The 24,264-nt window shown below is 44.9% G+C and overlaps 2 pseudogenes; both read left to right on the top strand.

Moving 5' to 3' along the window:
• Positions 1 to 250: 250 nt before the first annotated feature.
• On the top strand, positions 251 to 19,979 carry LOC146187328 (uncharacterized; annotated as a pseudogene).
• On the top strand, positions 1,032 to 2,078 carry LOC146187329 (uncharacterized; annotated as a pseudogene).
• Positions 19,980 to 24,264: the final 4,285 nt, after the last annotated feature.

Genomic DNA, 24,264 nt, shown 5'->3' with positions numbered 1-24,264 from the left:
AGAAATGTTTTCTTCCTCCGTGAACGCAAAAAGGCTTGGCGGTAGGCAAAACGAGTGAGTCTGGAAAATGCGTCCTCGAAAGTGTTATTTGGAGCCTGGCTCAAGCGTCGAGACTCTTCCCAAATCAACAAGATCCTACCTTCAGACCTCTGCGCGCTCGCAAGCCGAAGTACCGCTTGTAGTACACCCCAGCGACTTCAATCACGTGGACAGCAGTGACTACAATGAAGCTGAGAGAAATGTAGCCAAAATGCTTGATAACCCCGCGGCCCCGTCCGATATGTCAAGTTCCGATGCGAGCATATCCGATGACTGTGACCGCGACGTTACATGTGGGTCAGAAAATTCCCAGAACGTGGCCGCGAATAGTGATCTTTCCGCGGATGACTTGCTGGCACTCGCAGTGAGCTTTGTACTAGAGTTCGGTCTTTCGTGGAAGGGAGTTGAAGCACTGCAGAAGTTCATAATTTATATTCTTGATAGGCATGACGTTCCAACAACCAAGTTCCTCTTCAAGAAACACGTTGGAGCCAGCATTGATAGAGCACATTTTCATTTTTACTGCGGGAATTGCATGACACTGCTCGCAGAGACATCCGGTGATCTGGCCCTAGAGAAATCAGGTGGATGGACGTTGCGGGACATGCTCAAGAAAGTACAGCGGCCGGCAGTTGCTGTTGGATGGACAGTTCTTTGTAACGCTGCCCATTAGGGAACAGTTGGGTTCGCTACTTTCCGAACAGAGTGTTGCAGACATCCAGCAAGTTGGAGTTAATTGAAGAGAACTTGACAACAAACAAAGAAAAATTGAGTGACATCAGAGATGGATCAGCGGACACAGCGGCACGGCCGTGGCGATGTCACCGAACGTACCATTACTTGTGCATGTGTTCGCTGGCTGCTTGGTCTTCGCTTTCGGTGAGGCGACATCGTTCCCTGCTGAGGTATGCTGCCTGCAGCTTGACGAAATCAACACGGCGCAATGGCTCCATGGGTACAGCTTGTTCTGCGAATCTTCATCCGATGACATTATGCTCTATCTACGGCCCGTGGACAAAGACTACGGCGCACCATCTTCGAGCACGCTGACGTCAACAAGCCATCACGGGACAGCTAGACTGGTGGATATAAGAGGAGCTCCTGCAAGTTCCTGCATCAGTGGATACGGCGGCACGGCCGTGGCAATGTCACCGAACGTACCCTTACTTGTGCAGTTGGTGACGAAAAGTATGGCTTCCGTAGCGACTATCTTTGTATAATAGTGCTGCCGTGTCCACATAGGCTGCTGCAATGTGTCTGTGACTGTTTTTCAATGGCACTCTTATTACTTAAGCTGGCTGGAGACGTTGAATCTAATCCAGGCCCTGTTACTGAACAAATGTGCTATGAAATTATTAGCACACAGAAATAAATATTGTGAAAAATCTTACAAATTCAGCAAAACCAAACATCTTCTGACGCACGCATTTTAGAAATATAAACCAGGCTTCAGACTATCGAAAACAAATTTCAGAGTCTTGACGGAACTCAAAAAAGGCTTGCTGACTTAGAAACTGTTGTTGAGGGTAAAGTCATCAACATGGATAGCATCTCCAAGCAGCTTGATGATCTTGAAAATCGATCCCGTCGAAACAATCTCATAATTAAGGGTGTAAAAGGGGAAGGGCGCGAAACTGAAGAGACTTTGCTAAAGGAGGTGAATGATGATATATTTGGAGAAAAACTTGGACAGAAACTTAATTTTATAGAAAGAATTCATAGACTAGGAAAAAAACCAATGGGTAAGTAAGGACCGTTCTGTTATTTTGAAGTTATCAGATTTTATAGATAAAATGAAAATTATGCGCAACTGTCACAAACTCAAGGGCACTGAAACGAGCATATCAGAACACTATTCTAAAAGAGTTGTTGAGATCCGTAAAAAGCTTTGGGATTCGTCAGTCGTGGAGAGGAGCAACGGCGCGAAAGTTAAATTAATCTTCGATAAGATTAAAATTAGCGATGTCCTATACGTGTGGGATGAAGTCACAGGTGAAAGAGTGAGGTGTAATGCTCCAACAGAAAGCGAGAATGTGTGACTGAATAATGTTTCTAATGAATTTCTTAAGATTATGAACATAAACACCAGAAGCATGGTTAACAAAGTAGCCGCCATTGAAAGTATTATCTTAGAGCACAAACCGCCTATGTTGGTAATAACTGAAACTTGGCTTCATCAGAACGTTTCAGATGCGGAGGTCACACCTCCAAACTATACAATAATAAGAGAAGATAGAATAGAAAGAGGTGGTGGAATGGCAAATATGGTTAAAAGCGATATAGTATTTTCTGTGTTAGACGTTCCAACTAATATGGAATCAGTATGGATTAAAATTAAGTTGAACAACCGCTCGGTGTTTTGTCGTTGGTGTTTATAGAGCCCCAGACTCCTCTCTAGATATGCTTGTGAATCTGAGACATTTCATGGACACAAAGTTAAATCATGATAACCCAATCCTGCTTTTAGGTGATTTTACCTTGCCAGATATCGATTAGAATGCTCCCTCCTTTAGTGCAACGGATAAACCTAGCTGTGAGCATTTAGTAGAACTTGTTTTTTGTTATAACCTAACACAAGTTGTAGAAGGTTATACCAGAATATGTGAAACGACATCACCAATCCTTGACCTAGTTTTTGTATCCTCCGGACTGCTACCATATCTAGGTACATCTGAACTCCACGAGGATATATCGGATCATAAAATGGTAATAATGCAGTTAGACATTATACCAGATTATTCGCACAACATTCGTAAGACGGTTCTAAACTTTGCGGCCGCTGATGATGTTGCTGTCTTGGACTACCTCGAGCGTTCATTTGATAATTTCATGGGTCTTGTCGAAAGCGGAACTACAGTTGACGAGCTATGGTTTTACTTCTCAAACGTGGTAGAACAATGTATTAACCAGTTTATTCCCAAGCGCCTAAAATGTACAAGAAAGAGGTCTCCCTGGATCACGAGAGAAATCATACTTGCGAAACGAAAATTAAAACGTAAACGGAGGGCAAACGGGAATAGGTCTGATCCTAATCGGAGTAATGTCATTAGTCAAATACGTAAGGAACTTAAACGTCTTGTCAAAGTGGCTAAGGATAAGTTTTATAATGTAACACTCAAAAATATTTTAACTGAGGCACCTAGCAAATTTTGGCAATATGTTAATCCAGCGAAGACTCAAATTGTGGGAGACAACTATAGTCAAGAACGTACCGAAAGCCTTAATTCTTTTTCTCTTCAGTTTTCCCTTCTGACGATCGTTCGTCACCAAATTTAATAAACGCACCTGTCTGCCCACCAATTCAAGACATATATAACACAGCAAGGAGTTCTAAACTTGCTTCTTCAACTATCAATAAAGAAAAGTCCAGGCCCCGATGAAATCCCAAACGAATTTTTCTTCAGATATGCAGAATGACGTGCTAAATACCTCACGAAGGTTTTTTAAATATCTATTACCACAGGGTCTTTTCCGTCCGCTTGGAAGCATGCCAAAGTTATTCCGATCCATAAGAGTGGTTCTAGATCTGGTGCCAATATTTTCCGACCAATCTCTCTTCTTTGTACATGTTCTAAGTTGCTTGAACACGTTGTATTTAAACAGCTTATGGCGTACCTTGAAAATACCAACATACTTCATCCTTCTCAACATGGGTTCCGAAAAGGCCTTTCTACAATTACTCAGCTTATAGAAACCCTTCATGAGCTTTCCGTAGGAATAAATTGCCGTGGCCAAACTGACGTAATAATCCTGGATTTTGCAAAAGCATTCGATAAGGTATCCGATCCTGCTGCTGATAACAATGCTGCAGATAACCAGCGCATGCGTAGATAGTGCCTCTTTCCTTCTTCCCCTTCTTTCTTTCCTTCTCTGTATATTTCCGAGCCGGAAATAAACCGTCTTTTCGCTCTGCGAATCTGCCTGGTTTTCATCGCGTAGCTGCCGGCCTTTGGCCGGTAGATCGCAACAGTGGCGACGAGGATTCTGCTGCAGCAAGGAAACCAGCAATACGCCCAATCACGACAGTCACGCAGAAGGAACCCACCGCCAAGGATCAGCCATGGCACACAGGCTACCGGAATTCGAAGACGAAAATGATAAGTGGCAGCCGTACCTTGTCAAGGTTCAAGCTTATTTCGAAGCGAATGATCTGATAGACGATGCTAAGAAAAGAGCCCTGCTGGTAGCGGCGCTTGGAACAAGGACAATAGAAACTTTGAACGCGAAGGTAGCACCGCGAAAGCCTAACGACCTTACCTACAAAGAAGTTGTGGAGACGCTAAGCAGCTACTACGACCCGGTACCGAATGAAATCTCTGAAAGTTTCAAGTTCTTGCATCGCTGCCAGCAAGAAGGGGAATCTGTATTTGCATTCATTGTGGCAATACGGCAGATGGCCCACAATTGCAATTTTGGAACGATGCTAGACAGAATGATAAGGGACCGTATTGTGTGTGGTGTCAGATCCAAGAATCTGCAGAAGCAGCTGTCAGCGAAGAAAAATCTGAATCTCGAAGAAGCCGAGGCTCTTGCCCTCGCCGCAGAGAACGCTGAACGGATTCGCAAGGCATTGTTACTGACCAAGAACAAGCGATATTGCTAAAGCTCTCTGGCCAATACGAATCGCGCACGAAGTCACAGGCCGTGCAACAATGCAAATGTTGCGGTAAGCATGGTCATAATACAAAGGCTTGTCGACTAATCAAGCGCAAATGTTTTAAGTGTGCACGGCCAGGGCATTTAGCGCGAATGTGTGCGGCAAATGAGACAAGCAGGACGCTAGCACTAACAGCACAGACGCCAGAAACCGAAGAGAGTGATAGTAGCGCGTCCCAAATCTGGTCCTTGACCACCACGCGCTCTCTTATACCCCCCATCAGAAAATTGTTTGCATGAAATGGCATCGAAATAATGATGGATATTGATACCGGCTCCCCTGTTTGCGTCATTCCCAAAAGCATTTACCAAGTGCACTCCCATCAATGGCCGCAGCTGCAAAAGTCGGAAGTACAGCTTTCATGCTATCTCGGAAAGTTGCCACTCCTCGGTACACTGACCATGCCAGTTTCCTATGAAGGTACCACAGTACAATGCAGTCTGACGGTTTTAGACTGCAATGGCCCCAGTCTTTGCGGTCGGGACCTGCTGAAAAAATTGAGACGAACGCATTCAGGTGCTGACCATGTATTCGAAGCCTTCCGTATCAAAGTAAGCCAGGGAGGACGTGCCGATGCTGCTCCAGCAAAACTGCGACCTGTTCACTGAAGGCGCTGGTCTCATGAAAGGTCCGCCAGCCCGACAGTACATCAAGCCCGCAGCAAACCCCAGGTTCTTTAAGGCAAGGAAAATTCCTTTTGCACTTCGTGATAAAGTGTCTAAAGAGTTTGACAGATTAGTCTCGGCTGGCATAACATCACCAGTTCCTCATTCTGAATGGGCAACGCCCATCGTGCCAGTCTTGAAGAAGGACGGAACAGTGCGCATTTGCGGGGACTTTAAGATTACACTAAACCCTGTGTGCGAGGTTGAGCAGTACCCCTTGCCTGTCATAGACGACATTTTTGCAAATCTATGTGGAGGAAAAAAAATCAGTACTTTAGACCTTCGCGATGCTTACAATCAGGTTGAGCTAGATGAAGACTCGCGGAAATTAGCAGTGATAAACACACACAAGGGGCTCTTTTGCTACAACAGGTTACCGTTTGGCATCGCATCAGCGCCAGCGATATTCCAATGATAGATTGAATCGGTACTGCAAGGACTAAAAGGGACTCAGGCTTATCTAGACGATGTCCTGGTAGCCGAGAGCAGCGATGCTGATACCGAAAATCTGCAAGCGGTGCTACAGCGTTTCCGCGAGAACGGTATCAAACTTCGTTATGACAAGTGCAAGTTTGGCGAACAATCGGTGACGTATCATGGTCATCGTATTGATGTTGAAGGGCTACACCCCCTCGAGAAGCACGTGGATGCAATCAGGCTAGCCCCTTTACCGCGAAATGTTGCCGAGTTGCGATCCTTTGTGGCAATGGTTACATTTTACAACAAGTTTTTGCCAAATCTTTCCACTATGCTTGCACCCCTGTACAGCCTTCTTGAAAAAGGTGCAGAATGGGTTTCGCACGAAAAAGAAGACGCGGCATTTAAGAAGGCCAAGGATGCTTTGTGTTCAGCCCCAGTGCTAACGTACTTTAATCCGCAGCTGGAGTTGATGTTGGAATGCGATGCTTCACCTTACGATGTCGGTGCTACCATTTTCCACCGAATAAATGGTGAAGACAGGCCAATTGGCTTCCGATCACGGACGCTCACCTCAGCTGAGAGAAACTACTCCCAAATTGCGCGAGAGGCTATAGCCCTGGTGTTTGGCGTGACACGGTTTAGCGATTACCTGTTGGGCCGGGAGTTCACGCTTGTAACGGACCACCGCCCCTTATTAGGTCTACTCCGACAGGATCGTCAAACTTCTGTCATGGCTGCCGCCCGAATTCAGCGCAGGGCGCTTTTGCTAGGGGCATACAAGTACAAGCTCATTTGTAAACCTGGAAAACAGATGCTAATTTCTGACGCTCTAAGCCGTTTGCCTCAATCGCTGCAGGAGCCGCAAGCGGAAACAGATCTGTCGGAAATGGAGCTTATAATCGACGAATGGGACCAACCAGCGGTTTTCCACCAAGAGATTCAAGCGCTCACAGCAGCTGACGGGCTTTTGCAAGAGATATGCAGGTACGTGACTAACGGATGGCCCTCCGTCGTAGAAGGTGAACGCAGGGAAGTGGCGGAATTCCGGAAAATGAGACATGAGTTGTCTGTGGAGAAGGGGCTGTTGTACTGGGGGCATCGTGTGGTGATACCAAGTGCGGCGCGTGAGAAACTGTTGACGATGTTACAAGAATCTCATCAGGGTGCGTCAACCATGAAGACAAGGGCGAGGGCTAAGTTTTGGTGGCCCGGTTTAGGTCAAGATCTTTGTAGATTGGTCTCGAATTGTCGAAGCTGTGTGCAGGCTTTGCCCATGCCCCCTAGGAGTCCTGTGAGCTGGCCGATTTCAAGAGAGAGGTGGTCACGGCTGCATGCAGACTATGCAGGGCCTATTGGAAACAAAATGTTGTTGGTAATTGTCGATGCACACAGCAATTGGATAGAAACCATTCCAGTATCTCGAGCAACCGCTAAAGCGACTGCCGATTGCATGAGAACCTTGTTTAGCAGGTTTGGATTGCCCCGCACCATAGTTACCGACAACGGTACACCCTTTACTGGGTTAGAGTTTGCGGCATTCCTACAGAAAAATGGAATCGAGCATATTCGTACCCCGCCTTATCACCCCCAGAGCAATGGTCTTGCGGAACGGGCCGTAAGAACAGTCAAGGAGGGCTTGAAGAAAATGCCGGGCGTGGAGTTGACAACTGCTCTGGCGAGAATTCTTTGTAACTACAGAAATTCGCCACAAGCTTCAGGCTCTACTCCGTCCGAACTTCTTCTGGGATACCGTTTGCGTACAAAATTAGATATGTGTTTTCCTCCCAGGAACTACGAAATGCCCAAGCATTCAGAGACTGATTCCGCCAGTTGGTACTTCACCCCGGGAGACGCAGTCTACGTGCGCAACTACGGCGTAGGAGAAAAGGGGACACCAGGCAAAGTGAAATCGACGAGTGGTGCCCGTCTAGTCACTGTGGCTACTGAGGACGGAGTCGTTCGACGTCATGTCGACCAGATCCGAAAACGCTCATCAGACACCGACGGAAGCAGAGAAGTATCAAGTCCTGCAGAATCGCCTCCTGCGACCTTAGGGTATAGTGCTCTAGAATATTGGACAGTGTGACGACCGGCGCCCGAGAGCGGGCCGCTTTTGCGATGACAGAAACCGACTACCGCGAGAGGGCGCGACGTGCAACAGGGGTGCCACGTTCGCCGCTCGGCGCGTAGCGCCCGCGGGGATAGCGGGGGTACAGAGGAGGGGCGCGGTTCTCTTTGGAGCTATTTTCACACGCTATGCAATTGCTGTGATATTTAATAAAGGGGCTACTTATTACAAGCGCTGAAACTCATCCCTGCCATTCCATTGCATTAATCTGGAGACGCCGTGCTCGCTTGGGCAGTCCTACGGAGCAGCGCCATGTTTGAATCGCTATTTCAAACTCTTTCAACATTTCTTCCTGCGGACAGCCATAAATCGTCCAGATGAGCTTGTACTTAATGTTTTCATGGTGTTTTGCATTCGTTCTTCCATTAAGGGAATGAAGGCTACTTCCGAGGAGCCCTATTACCACGCGGAGTAAAACACTATACATGCGAATCAAAGCTTGTGCTTCGTAAGGCCTCTTAGGAACAGCTTATTTTTTACGAACCTTATTTACGAACACCTGCTTATAATTTGCAGCTTGTGCTTATTAATACATAACAACGTTTATCTTAAATCGTCAGTAATCTGTAATATATCTCTTTAATAGGTGTTCTTTATGCGCCCTAATCGCCGCTTATAGAAATTACAAATACAGTGTGCGAGCAAAACACATTTATTTATTACCGTTCTAATTTAAAGCACTGCGGTATTTACTGGCAAAATGAAAAAAAAAAGGAACGTTTACGCGACTCAAGCATTTATTCTCTGCTCGTGATTACAAATACATATATCGCGGACATTTGTTTACGTGCTGCTCACCAAAGGGTGAAACAGCTGTTTAGATTTAAAAAATTTCAAGTACCAGCTAGGGCAATACTTCACATAAAATATGAAAAATTAAACCTGTCAATACGTATACGAGGGAATACGTTCCTAGTGGGCACTTGAGAGCGGACGCTTTACTGCCATCAAATGGTACAGAGCAAAAGAAAAAAAAACACTTATAATTGCGCGTCGTATTGACAGATATTATGCAGTTCTTGGCGCGCACCGAGAGAAAACGGAAAAATTCGAAAACGGTGACGGCCACCAAATGCACACGCAATTAATATAAGCCCGGATTCAGATGCGGACACTAATGCGTGTTTATTCTTCGAGTGTGTGGTATGAAATGTAAGTAATCGACTGGATATACTCGCCAACTACTGCTTGCCGCACTATAATCGGGTTACTTGCCGCGGGTACTCTTTGCAGAATTAATCAGGCTATAATTGTTAACAAAGTGAATATTACATGTGGAATACTTCCAAGGGAACTCAATTATGTTCCCTTTGAGAACTCCTGTCGTGGTTCGCTTCGCAAGGAGCGAAGCCGCAAAAACACATGAAATTTCATTATTTCAAGTGTGAGCTTTCTGGTGCTCTAAGTAGGTAAAATTTTTGAATCTCCACATTTTAGATGAAGGTTGCAAAATCTGAAATGCAAAGGCGTCTAAAAGGATCGCACACCCGAGCCGAAGTTTTGGGTAAATTGCGACTATAGCTTGGAGCCTATGGCGCAGTTTTTGTTCGTGTCGAAAAACCGTGCCGGCCTCACAACCTCTCTTTCGCTGAAGGATTATGTAGGGGTAGCGAATTAGGCGTACACTATAGCCTCTGCGTCCTCTATTTTTCGCTGTTCTTTCTTTTTCAAAGCTATTCGTTGTTTTTTTTTTTTCATTTTATATGTGCACCAAAACAGGACTAGAGCGATGTTCTGGGGTCAATGACTTACATATTACCGGTTGCTTGAGCACGCAGAAAAAAACTACTTAGAATGAAAACATTTTCTGGAACAATTAAGTCATTGTCAAACTATATATAATGCATTGAGATTAAATGTCTTAAGTATAGCGCGCATCTCTGGGTACTTAAAGCTACCCGTTACAACAATGTTCCAGCTTATGGAAAGAAAATAAAATGGTTTGTTCTTATATTAGTGTACAGTTTTACAAAGTTATTCACTTAAATTTCGACGCTTATATCTACGCGTTCGATTGCAGCCTTTTTGTGCACTGCTTTCTTCTTAATTCCCAGGCCTTCATTTGGTTCTTAAGCTTGATTTTTTCCCTTTTTTTATTGCCTGTCATATTTCTCCATTTTTCTTCGTCTTGAGCTGCCTGATTCCTTCTCCGTCGTGCGTTTGCCGCGCCGCACAACAATTCCAAACCTTTATTCACATTCCCGAGGTCGCTCTTTTCACGGCGCTGCGTGCCTTCCACCAACCCCTTTCTCCCTCCCTCGACACGTTTCTTTTCTTTTTTTTTTCTGTGCATCCTTTACTTCCCACTTCTTCCACCTTTCCTGACCCACTGTGTTTAGTTATTTAGTAGCCGTTTACCTGGTGTAGTGTCGTTCGTTTTTCATGTCTCTATCTCTATGCGGGGTAGTCCACATTTAATTAATTCGAACTGAACGACGACTTCTCTTGTGGCTTCAGGTGACCTACTGTAGTCGGCATAGTTTGCACGTGAAACAACGGAACATACCATTTTTGACTGTTTTGATAATGGGGATACTGTGACCAGCTTTAGTCAGGGCTCGAACGCACATGTTGCATGTTTGACTTCTTCATACATCCTGTCTCCACACTGCCCTCTTTTCAAAACGAGTACATTTCTGGACGTCAATTAGGTGCTTCAGGAATGCTAAAGCAAGCTGTACGGCGAGTTAAGCGTGGTGTGCGAGTGTGACATTTGTACGCCCTCTCCAAGCTGTTTTCTTCGGAGCCCAGCTCCTGTCATGTTGCTTCCGCGAGGTGTTGCCGACGGCCAAAAGGGAAAATAAATTAGGTGATTGTTTACAGTAGTGAGCCCCATTAACCGGCCTATTTATAAAATCTTGTCGCGAACAGCTGGAGACGACGCACAAGGACACAAGAACGTACAGTGCGCGCGGTATCCACCCTACTGCACAGCGCGCATACGCGGGCGCCCGGACGGCTGACACACTAGTTGCTGGTGGTGCCCTCTGCGCTGCGGCGCCTTCGTCATTGCAAAAGCGGCCCCCCGCTCCCATGCATTTCGCGGCGCGGTCGACACACTGCCCAATCTTCTAGAGCACTATACTTAGGGGCCCCGACAGACGAGGCTCACGACCTTCCCGAAGGGCCTGTTGCTGAGCTACGCCGGTCCACAAGAACTAGAAAGCCAGTGGAGCGCTATGGCTATTAGGGGAAGGAAATGCTGCTGATAACAATGCTGCAGATAACCAGCGCATGCGTAGATAGTCCCTCTTTCCTTCTTCCCCTCCTTTCTTTCCTTCTCTATATATTTCCGAGCGGAAATAAAGCGTCGTCTTTTCGTTCTGCGAATCTGCCTGGTTTTCATCGCGTAGCTGTTGTAGCAAAAGAGTTGCTGCTTAAAATTAACGCCATGTTCAGAAACCCCATAATAAGAAGCTGGTTTTCTTCCTACCTCACTTCCCGAAAACAGTTCGTATATCTAGGAGATTATAAATCGACTTCTTCCCCAGTGCTTTCAGGTGTGCCGCAGGGAAGTGTCTTGGGCCCCCTTTTATTCTTGTTTTTTATAAATGATCTTCCAAAATCAATCACTGTTTCCGGTCAGACTTCTCACTGATGACTGTGTGGTGTAAAAAACAATCAAATACGCAAGTGACCAAGAAGAACTGCACACTAACCTACAAGAAATTGAAAACTGGTGCGCTAAATGGCAAATGGTACTCAACCCTGATAAATCTGTAATTATGTCTGCTACCAGGAAAAAAAATGTTATGATATTTCCTTACTACATTTCAGGTAAACAAGTTAATAGGATACAACAGCACAAGTATGTTGGATTGACCTTCAGTTCTTACCTACGCTGGAATACGCACGTAAATAATGTATGCTCTAAAGCATACAGTGTAATATGGGGGCTAGGTCGTAATATCCGCAACGCAACTCCCGATATAAAAATACTCACTTATAGGACCCTGGTAAGACCAGTACTTGAATACGGGAAAATTGTGTGGGACCCCTACACCGCATCTAAAAAACAAAAATTGAAAAAGTCCAAAGACTTGCTTCCCGTTTTATCTACAATAAATACCGAAGAGCCAATTCACCAACCGAATTGTGCAAATCAGCCAACCTCGAAAAACTAGAATGCCGCACAAAGATAGAAAGTCTGAAGTATCTCTTTCTTCTAATCCATGGTCACTTTAAGATTAACACATCACACTATATTGCAATACACCCCGATGAGTCATTAAGACATCGGCATAGTATGTATATTCCTGTGCCGCTTTCTCATAATGATTGTTTTATAAACAGCTTTTTTTTCTCGTGTGATTAAAGAGTGGAACATGCTGCCTGACTGCATTGTAAAAAGCAATACTCTAGATGCCTTTCTTGAACGCCTAAAAACATACTTTGAACAAAACGCGCCTATATGAAAGTTGTCCCTCTGCATAATCTGTTTTCCTTTGTTTCTTTTGCTGTATTATTTGACGTTCTGTTTTTTACATCCACTGTATTTGCTTGTATTTTTGTGTCAGACTTTTGTAGTTGTTGAAATGTAGTCCTTTTTTGTGAATTGTGTTTATTTCCACTCCTGTAATAGCCTGCATAGGCTGACAGTATTAATAAATGAATGAATGAATGAATGAATGAATGAATGAATCGCTCTACAATCGTATTAGGTGCGAACTGGCCCCGAAGGACCTGACTGTTACCATTAATTCCGACGCCAGCCCTGTGTTCAGGTCTTCAAACTACTCAATTTGGCCTGTGCAGCTGACAGTAAATTAACTGCCACCACACATAAGGGACAAAAATGTGTTGGTGTCGGCGTTATGGTATGGGAAGGCCCATCCAAACATGACGCTGCTCCTGGATGCCTTTGCCAACCAGATTGACGATCTGGCGAATGGCGGCATTACATGGGATTCATGCAACGAGGTTATGTTCTCAAAGGTAACTTGATTTCACACTTTCGAATGTGAGCAGGTTATTGCTTAAAATTGCACGAACTTAAACCTTACACAACTTAGAAATGGCAACAATCGGTGTAGAGGTTCCCGCTTTCTACATCTCAGCTAATGCAGCTCTGCTCCAGCATTGAAAGAGCAAACCAGTGCATATAAGCCCCGCCGGGATGGCGCAGTGGTTACGGCGCTCGACTACTGTTCCCAAGGATGCGGGATCGAATCCCGGTTTCGGCGGCCGCTTCTCCGATGGAGGTGAAAAGCGAGGAGCCCGTGTGCTGTGCGATGTCAGCGCACGTTAAAGAACCCCAGGTGGTCGAAATTTCCGGAGTCCTCTACTACGGCGTCTCTCATAGGCTGAGTCGCTTTAAGACGTTAAACCCCAAAACACACAAACACAAACCAGTGCATATCCTGTGCTGAAATTACTGCTGCTTGATTGCCCTTGTGCTTTGTCCAGTCAGCACTTTCCCAACATGTTATGATCATAGCGCGCTAGCAGACGACCAATAAAAACTGTGCATTAATATTATTGACAACTAGGAAAGATAGGTTGCTTATTGTTCCGTTGAGTGTTGTATGCTACACAACAGGTGCAGTGAGTGTATGTGACTGTTACTTTTTAGTTTCTGTTTATGCAAAAGCTCAGCGAGGTCAGAACTCAAAATTATTTTCTTTTTCAAAGGTATACTGCCTCAGGTGCTGTGCCAATGCCCCTGCGAGAGCAGCAATGCAAACTTTGTTCAATTCAACGGATTTTATGGCTGTGGTTGGTTTTTGCACCCTGGAGAGAGTGTAGATCGTAAGTAAACCGAATATGCAAAAAGTAATACCTTGGGATATATGTTGAGATTGGTATTCATGCGTATGTGTTATATTTTAAATGTGAGCATTTAAAATGATATCAGTTCAGTTCAGTCGTTCAGTCGTGTCCGACTCTTCGTGACCCTATGGACCATGTCACGCCACGCTTTCCGGTCTCTCCCTATCTTCCTAACATCACATAACTTCATCTGTAGTGCCTCGAGGATGCCATCTAACCATCGCGTTTGCTGCCTACCCCTCCTCCGGCGGCCCTCAACCTTTCCCAACATGAAATCTTTCTCCAGCGACTCCTCTCTTCTCATCAGATGGCCAAAGTAGTTGAGCTTTAACTTTAGAATTTGACCCTCCAATGAGCAGTCAGTGTTTATGGTCGACAATATCGACAGATTTGATCTTCTGGCAGTCCAAGGAACTCGCAAGAGTCTTCGCCAGCACCACAATTCAAACGCGTCAATTATTCGGCGGTCAGCCTTTTTCACAATCCAACTCTAGCATCCATACATCACAACTGGAAAGACCGTAGCACGAGTTATACGGATCTTGGTTGGCAGACTAATGTCTCTGCTCTTTCCTAGACGGTCAAGGCTAACCATTGCTCTCTTTCCCAGAAGCAGGCGTCTTCTAATTTCATGGCTGCAGTCTCCTTCCGAGGTAATCTTGGAGCCCAAGAAGAGAAAATCTGTCACAGCTTCCACTTCTTGTCCATTGATGCTCCAGGACTTGATAGGGCAAGACGCCATGATCTTTGTCTTTTTAATGTTTAGTTTAAGCCCAAGCTTCTCACTCTCTTCTTGTATGCGCATCAGAAGTCTCTTGAGTTCCACTTCACTTTCTGCCATTAAAGTGGTATCATCCGCATATCTAAGGTTGTTGATACGTTTTCCAGCAATCTTCACTCCAGCTGAAGATTCGTCCAGACCGGCCTTCCTCATGATGCACTCTGCATATAGGTTAAATAGGCAGGGCGACAGTATGCAGCCTTGCCTCACTCCTTTCTCAATCGGAAGCCAATCAGTAAGACCATGCCAGTTCTGACTGTGGCCTCTTGTCTTTCATACAGGTTCCTGAGGAGACAGATGAGGTGAATTGGAACTCCCATCTCTTGGAGAGCTTGCCACAATCTGCTGTGATCTACACAGTCAAACGCTTTCGCATAATCAATAAAGCAGAAGTAGATGGGTTTCAGGAACTCTCTTGCTTTTTCCATGATCCAGCTAAGAAGGGCAATTTGGCCTCTAGTTCCTCTGCCCTTGCAAAACGCAGCTTGCACGTAAGGAAGCTCCCGATCCACATACTGCTGCAGCCTACCTTGGAGGATTTTCAACATCACCTTGCTAGCATGCGAAATAAGCGCGATCGTGCGGTAGCTGGAACAATCTTTGGCACTGCCTTTCTTTGGAATGGGGATGTAAACTGACCTCCTCCAATCCTGTGGCCACTGCTGGGTTGTCCAAATCTTCTGACATAATGTATGCAGAATGTTAACCGCGTCATGGTTGAGGTTTTGAAGCAACTCAGCTGGAATGCCATCAATTCCGCTAGCTTTGTTCTTAGCAAGGCTGGCTAAGGTCCATTCAACTTCACTTTTCAGGATGCCCGGCTCGAGATCAGTAATCACAATCGTCTTATGTTGGGTTTGCACATTCGGGTCCTTCTTGTACAGTTCTTCTGTGTATTCCTGCCACCTCTTCTTTATCTCTGAGGCTTCAGTGAGGTCCTTGCCTCGTTTGTCCTTTATCACGCCCAGCTTAGCACAGAAGCTTCCTTCCATATATTTGATTGTCTTATACAGAGCTCTTGTGTTCCTTAATTGGCTGTTGTCCTCAACTGCTTGGCAATGTATCTTCAGAAAGGCATTCTTATCTCTCCTTGCTATTTTTTGAAAATCCGCATTGAGAACCTTGTATCTTTCTATTTCCCCCATAACTTTTGCCATCCTCCTTTCCTCAGCTATTTGCAAAGCCTCTTCAGATTACCAGTTTGCTTTCTTGAATTTCTTTTGCTTTGGAACTATCTTAGTAGCAACTTCTTGTATTATATCACGAACATCAGTCCACATCTCTTCGGGCTCTCTGTCTTCTAGATCTAATTCTTGAAATCGATTCCTCACTTCCACAGCATATTCTAATAGAATTTGACCCAGATCATACCTGAAAGGCCTTCTAGTTTTCTGCGTTTTCCTCAATTTGGCAACAAGAAGCTGATGATCGGTGCCACAATCGACGCCAGGCCTTGTTTTTACTGCTTGTATAGCGCTTCTCCATCTCTGCCGAAAAAGAACATAATCGATCTGATTCCTGTACAGACCGTCCGGTGAAGTACATGTGTACAGGCCCCTCTTGTGCTGAGTATTCGCTATGGTCAGGTTGTTTTCTTGACAAAACTCTACTAGCCTCTGCCCAGCTTCATTTGACTCGCCAAGACCGAACTTGCCTATAATTCCGGATATTTCTTCACTCCCGACCTTAGCATTCCAGTCTCCTATGAGAAAAACGACGTCTGAAGATGGGGTGCGGTCTAAAAGGCATTGTAGGTCCGCATAAAATCTCTCAACGTCAGCTTCTTCAGCAGTAGTGGTCGATGCATAGACTTGGATAACTGTTATGTTGAAAGGGTGACCTTGGATCCGAAGTGAAATCATTCGGTCGTTTTTGGGGTGGTACCCTAGCACTGCTTTGCCCATTCTTCTGTTTACTATGAGAGCGATCCCATTCTTTCTCTTGGATTCGTACCCACAATAAAAGACATAATGGTCGCCGGAGTTAAATTCTCCTATTCCGGTCCACTTGAACTCGCTGATACCCAAGATATCAATGTTCAATCTGTCCATTTCTCGCTTGACGACATCCAGTTTACCTTGCGTCATGGATCATACATTCCATGTTGCTATGTGATATATCTCCTTGCAACATCGGACTTTCCGGTCGCTTCCCGACCCGTCTACAACTGAGCGTCCTTTTGGCTTTAGCCCAGCCGCTTCATTCGTCCTGGAGCTACTAGGAATCGCCCTTTGTTCATCCCCAGTAACATGTGGGACGCCTTCGAACCTGGGGGGCTCAATTTCCGGCGCCATATCATTAATGGTATTGTGACTGGCCATAGGGTTTTCTTGGCAGGAAATACTGGAGTGGGTTGCCATTCCTTCTCCAGTGAATCACATTTTGTCAGAACTCTCTGCCGTGACCTGTCTATCTTGGGTGGCCCTACACAGCAGAGATCACGACTTCATCGAGTTTCGCAAGCCCCTCCGCCACGACAAGGCAATGATCCATGAAGGGGATAAATGATATATTTTTGCATTAACCACAGTTGTGCAGCTTATCACTGTAGCACAGATTTCAGTGCACTATCATCAATATCATTGCTGAAATGTTTTCTCCTATCCTGTAATTAAGACTCTGCTGATGTGTATGGCAATATCTCTCCAAGCTCTTAGTGGAAGACCATTGACTTTATATCATGTTACTGTTCCAAACAAGAACTGTCAAGTACCCTGTCGATAGCACCATGCCTGACAGGGACACAGCAGACACCTGGCAACAGATGCATGCAGCTGCAGAGGATGGAGAGCCGCGTACGGTTGCCACTCTCTAAGCGTGCCAAGATGCAAGACGCGGTTTTTCAGGTTTCCTTCTCTGAGCCGCGGCCAACAACGACGTGAAGCTATAATTAGGGCCACCAAGCGTCAAGATGTGAATGGCCGACCTTAGCGACCGACTGCCTGCTCTCGACTGTGCGAACAACACTTCGTTACAGGTATGTATGCATCTAAAGGAAATTTGCATGATGAAAAGTATCTACTGGAGTTTGCACCAAGCCTGTAACCCACCAGTGATAGCCGCAATGAGCATTTCTTCGGCGCGTCTGATGGCGATGTATTTTGTCGTTTGTTTTCTTTATGTGCGAAGGGGCTGGGTAGCGCAGATATCACAGGTGGCTGTGTGCGCTAGACCGTAATATTTAGCATGTTTTATCGCGACTGCCGCCTGGCTATAAAAAGAAAAAAAAATGGGCGTTTGTTGTGATGCACCGCCATTAGCGAGCCGAGTGGTTGAGCTGGTCATGAGGCTCGCGAACGGCAGTGCATTAAAACGCCGTATTTTTTTTTCTTGTTAGTGAGGTGGCAGTCACGATAAAACATGCTAAATATTACGGCCTAGCGCACACAGCCGCCTGTGATATCCAAGCTACCTAGCCCTTTCGCACATAAAGAAGAGAATTGACAAAATACATCGCCTTCAGGGCCCGGCGCAACTAAAGCAATCAAGCACCGAAGAAATTCTCATTGCAGCTATCACTGGTGCGCTACAGCCTGGGTGAAAAATCCAGTAGGTACTTTTCATCATGCCTATTTCGCTTAGATGCATACATACCTGTAATATCTGTGTTTTTGCCGCTCGGAGCATATGATGCACTTGACACTCTTGCACGACGCACAGTCTTTTTTTTTATTTTTTAATTAAAGGCTCGCCTTCGTGCACGCCAAAACATGCGGATTTTGTTCCTTTGGTGTACGCAATCCGATGCACTTCGTTAGGAAGCTTGATAGTCGTCGTCTTCGTCCAACCATTTGCAACGGCAAGGAAACCGCCCGGCACAATAAATGAGTCTCCTGGAGGGTTCATGCTCGTTCACTTGCAGAGTGGATCGCTCTGGACGTAGAACAGGGTTGCTTCCTGACCGAGATGCGCATCCGATATGTAGGAGATGCACATGTGTCACCAAGTTGTTGATTCCGCAGAAATCGCGGCGGAGGCAGAAAGGAGCGTTATGTATCCTTTCACAACAGAATGACAATTCTCTGCGCACCGAGAACCTTTTCACCACTGCGACCACATCCGTTCTGACTCCTGAGGGCAGAAACCGGCGACAGCGCTGAATCATTCGTTGCCAGAAAAATGCAGCGCGTTTCCTGCAGGTGTGCATTCCGGTCGGGACAATGCCCTTTTCAGGGGGTGTGTATATGTGCCTCTCTGCCGAGCTTCGTAGATGAAATCCTATAGCTGCACGGTTGTAGATGACGCGAGGAAGAAGCGTCGCCCATTGCACCATGCCGGCGCCGCGGTGACCGCATTGTGCTCGGTAACTCAAGACACCCCGCGCATATGCGCCGCTCGAAGTCACAGGAGACGATTTCACCTAGCTCTGCAGCATCAACAAACCCCTGGCTGCTTTGCCCTTTGAGATCCCCCCTCTCTCTCTCTCTCTGCCCCCGCGCTCTTCTGTCTGCCGAAAACCTGCACGCTGAGAGCGTCTGATTCTGTCACGTCGAACACGGCCCGCGCTACACGCTCTTACAATACGAAGATAGTATATGCGTACGTGCGTTATGAGTGGATTGTGAAAACGCTCTACATTCCCCCATACTGCGTGAACATGATATGCTGCAATCACTGTCACTACTTCACGCTTCGAGGCCAAAAAAGGGGGGAAGGTTTCGCTTTCTACCTGCGTTGGCGTGGCCATTTCGTATGGTGCGCTCTCGCGTCGTCTGCTACACTGCCGTCCAATGTGTTTCCCGCGCGCTCCCGCATGATGGCGCCACATCCTCGCGCAAAAGGCGGATTGGGGCCAGAGCTTCGCTGCAGGGCAACTTGTGTATGACTGCAATACAACTGTTTGAAAATAATAAATGAAATGTGATTTGCTTTGAGACTGTGCACATTATATGGATAAGGTTTTTGTGTAGGAATGTTTGCTTATATTGGATTGTATAATTATATTTTTGTACATATCACTGTGAATACAATCTATTGCAAGTTTAGTGGTATTAGTAAGTGTTGCTTGTGTTTTTAAGTTTATACCTCCGTTTCTGCCTGGTAAAATATTTCAAATGTGCAATTCAGCACTTGCGTAACACCTCATTTGGATTATACAGTGCTTGGCACTTCTTGAATAATTATGCAAAATTACAGTTCTTCAATTTTATCCAGAGTAGTCAGCCTATTTTGCTTCTTCTAAACAAGGAAAATAAGTATTTTTGGCATCTGCAAATAAAATATCAATTGGTGATGACTGCAGAACATTTCTAAACATCTGGGTTTTGGGAACTATTTATAGTGAATTATGAGGAGTTGCCAATGATCAAAGTAATTGTCACCATAATATGAACAGCATCAAATAAATGCTTCATTTCACTTCATTTCGCATATACTGTGTTAGGCTCCTCCTTGATGGCAACTACCCATGATTACCACCCGTGCTCATGATGAGAGCCACCAAGTGTGCAATAACATGCCCTGTACTGTGTTAAGCTATGTGAACCTAACTCACTGCTCAATGCAGGAAAAGAGAAGTGAGAGTGAGAATGGGCGGTTAAGCACAGCGATGGGGGCAAAATGTGTACCGCTGGATGCATTTACTGCATGCTGGAACCCCTTGGCTAACTCAGCTCATTGTTGTACAGCGATCTACAATACATACGGCGGTTAACTTCAGTCATTAATAATTTTTCTGGCAGTTTATTTTCTACCTACATTGATAAGTACACCATTGCATACCTTCCAACCGTCCCATTCACCCAGAAGACCCCTGATTGTTTACTGAAATTGCCGATAGTACTACCACTGAAATATCTCCCAAATAGTTGTCACTATACTCAAGAAGGAATGGTTTTTGCAAACCCGGCATCGCCTGATCTGCAGCTGCATCATTTTCACCAGCACCAGCATCATAGCCGTAGCAGCCGAACCAAACCAAACCAAATAATTGTAAGTGCATATAAAGTCTGCAGTGACCAGTTTGAAGTTCAAGTTGTGCTTGAAGTCATGGTAGCATCAAAACTGAAGAAATATTTGCAGATGTTTCTGAAGTCTCATACTTCTGAATTTCTGCGGTTCATGAGATAAAGAAAAAGCAAACACCCCTATTGAAAAAAATCTGTATATAGGACCTATTCATATGGGGTTATTGGACATGGGAGTTGTGGGAGTTGAGGGAGTGGTAGGAGTAAAAGGAGTAGTAGGAGTCGCAGGCTATGTGCGTTGTCGAATATGGTCAGCGCCCCTCGTTGTGGGGAAAATGAGGATGCAGGCTAAAAAGACGTTCAGGAAAATACAAAAAATGCACGTAAATAAAAAAATGAAAAAAAAAAAATCTTGCCGCACCAGGAATCGAACCATGATCTTACGGATTACACCGTATACCAGCCCAGCACGCTAACCACTACACCACGGCGGCAGAAGGTTTGTACGCTGATATTCGTCGTTTTCTATTGCGATTTTCTGTTTCGCACTTTGCATCTTTTTCTTACGTGCGGTCGTCCTTCGACGATTGCCCTGTAAACACGCTGAACATTTTTCTTTTCTATCAATACACATAGGCAATATCATCTATCATTCAAACGTATCAGTGTTTTGCACGTACACCTAAGAATATGCGAATATGTTACGTACTGGCTATTTTTTCGCCGTGTTAGAGCGCATTTTTCTTTCTACTACAGATATATCTCGTACAGATCCGCTTCTCATATATATGACCTTTTAACTTCACATGCTGCCAGCGGAGCAGCGGCGGCGGTATTTTACTTCCCATCGCTCCCTTTGAATATGCAAACCCTTAAATAAGCATCGCTGTTGGTATGCAACTATCAATGAAGGGTTCGGTAGGCGGCGACGTGTGTTTTGAGTTATGCTCGAACATACTTATGTTCATGTGGAAAGGCGAATTTATTCCCTGCACTTCCATATTGCAGACTCGTCATCAGTTACAGATATGAACGTGCGTCATAAGGTCGGAAGACGTGCAGCGATTGTCGATTGTAATAACCGCATGCGCTCAAAGCAACGCATGCAGAAATCGAAATGTAAAACAAACTTTCATGTTCATTTCATTCAAATTTGAAAAAGGCTTTCTTGTTTTTATATCTTGATTGAATTTAGCTGGGACACCGCATGCGTATATCAAACTTTGCCTTTTCAAACTTCCATAAACAAATCCTGATTAAGGAGCCCATCCAACTCCTGTATCATGGTACATAGGACCTATTCACAACTCCGATAACTCCTAATATATATCCCACATGTGATATACAGGAGATAAAGGAGTCTGAAAAGGAGTAACAGGACCTATATGCATATCCTGCGCGTCCTCCTGCTAGTCCTGAATGCGTCTTTATGGGTCCTTTATGCCCCATTTCGGCTCCTGCATTCTCCTATATTATTTCATACAGGACCTATTAAAACCGCAAATAGGCTTTTTCAATAAGGACTTTACACATGCGGATGCAACATCAACATGTCTCATGTTGGTGAAGGCAATTTTAAACTGAAGCTGTTACTAGAACTACGTTCTGCTCATCAGTATGAAGGGGAGCACCTTAACACCTGAAACTAGAGAGGGGCCATCAGTCTATATCATGTTTTGACAAAAACTACTCCGACAGATGTTTGAAACTAGCAAATTGTCCTATTGCAAGATCCCCACTATAGAGCTCATTTGCACTGCCTGAAATTGTGGATGGACTTCTCTCCCCCAGTCTAATGATCCCGTTCTTCGGTCCCATGTGATACCGCACAAGCTTCATATGGGAACAGCATGACGACTTAAGGGAACAGTAGCATCCCATGTGGAACCAGATGGGCTTCAACTGGGACAATTAAGTGCTTTCTGGAACCAGCAAAATCCCATATGGGCTCATTAAGATCTGTATATGGAACCAGCAGCCCTCCATATGGGACCATTAAGGCACCATATGGAACCAGAAGAGTCTCTTCTGGTGCTTTCTGGAACCAGCAACCTCTCTTATGGAACCATTAAGGTCTGCATCTGGAACCAGCAGCCATGCATATGGGACCCATATGGAACCAGAAGGGTCTCTTCTAGGACCATTAAAAACCAGATGATACCAGTAGAAACCAGAAGCAATTCCATAAGGGTATTTTCCCCGGGCCTGGCGAGTTAATTCTGAAAGCGCACATGGAAAGAAAAATAAGAGGATGCGAGCTGCGCACATGGAACCATGGATTAACATACACTAACGTAGGCGATCAGAACTATCGCATTATATGTTTGGGTAGTGCCATGGGTTAGAACGGTCGACTGCTGTGCCCCAGCCATAGCGGCCGCTTTTCGACGGAAGCGCAAGCAAGGCGCCCGCGTTATACATGTGTTGTGCGATGTCAGTCGGTGCTGTGCGGCGTTGAACCCCATAAACCAAGCCGGGCTTACAATAAAAAAAATGATACAGCACACTTATAAGAATGAAGGCCATCTGCCTCCCCCCCCCTAAAGAAATGCTTATGATATTACAGTGCGTAGAGGAAATGAGGGGCTTGTTATGATACAGTGAAAGGAGCCGAAACTCCGAGAATCCAAGGTAAATGTAGGATATCCCAGTCGGAAAAAAACTACAGAAAGTTTTCTGATGTTACGACAGAATTTCTGTGCGGTTTTTGACGGGAAACCTGTTGTGACAACAGAACATTCTGTAGTAACATCAGAAATTTCTGTAGTTACAACAGAAAAGTAATACAGAACTACAGAAATATCTGATGGTTACGACAGAACTACAGGATATTTTGTCGTATTTTTGACACAGTTCTGTAGTTTTTTTTCGACTCGGATTCTTTTGTTTTTTTACACTTTTGTGGCTGATATTGACCAGAAGTAGCCCTGTAAGGATTTTAAGGTGAAAGATAATTAATTACAAGTTAGAAGAAAAAATAACATGTGGTACACAGATAAAAAAAGAAGATATCCCCTATTTTTACATTGGACTCGCAAACTGTTGGCTCCTTTCATTCTCATTCATGTGCAGAATATTGAAACTGCCATTAACGATATGTTATTACACACGTTTCCTTTCTTTTCATACCATGGCAAACCATCATTGCCAGGAAGCCTGAAAGACTTCAGCACTACACAAGTTTCCACTGGACAGGTTAGCACTGTGATCACGGCATTAATAACACACGTAGACATTTACATTTAGGCTCCATATATAACTTCAATATGTTGCACGGATATATGGTGGATCTATTGCTTGAAGGGATATAAACTAGTGCAACTGTAGATATGTCTTTGTGCTTTCATGCAGTTATGTTTTCAACGATCGCTTGGGGCAACTACTGGAAGTGATCCAAATACCACAGCTTTCCTGTAGAGATGAGAATATCTTGGATGGTTCGTTTTGTCCAGTGGATGATGCGTCTTTCGACATATGAGTACTGCGTGTTTAATTTTCAACTGTACTAAACAGCTTTGCATTGTATTGCATATGATGCCTCTATTGCCCGAGTATGTAAGCTATGCAAATTAGTGCAACTGTCATGTCTTCATGTGCTTTCATGCACATGTTCAACCATAGCCTGAGGAATGTTCTTGAAGCAATTCAAATGTTGTAGCTCTTTCTGTAGAGGTGACATCATTTGGATTTCAGAGTTCATTTCGTTCAGTGGATGATGCAAGGCTTTGGTGTGCACTGGGGCACCAAGAAAAGAAACTCCGAGCACATATATTAACTCGATTAACATGCGAGACCCGACATTCAGCCCCCGAAAGACAGCCCCCACAGTATTTTCCAAGTTTATGCAGAGAGTTGTGGAAGGAATTCCGGGCGTGCAACACTATTATGACGATGTCCTG

The sequence above is a fragment of the Amblyomma maculatum genome, chromosome 6 (genome assembly GCF_055883805.1).
Source record: "Amblyomma maculatum isolate TAMU_Amacu chromosome 6, ASM5588380v1, whole genome shotgun sequence".
In the NCBI taxonomy this organism is placed as follows: Eukaryota; Metazoa; Arthropoda; class Arachnida; order Ixodida; family Ixodidae; genus Amblyomma; species Amblyomma maculatum.
This window is presented reverse-complemented; position numbering and strand designations above follow the sequence as displayed.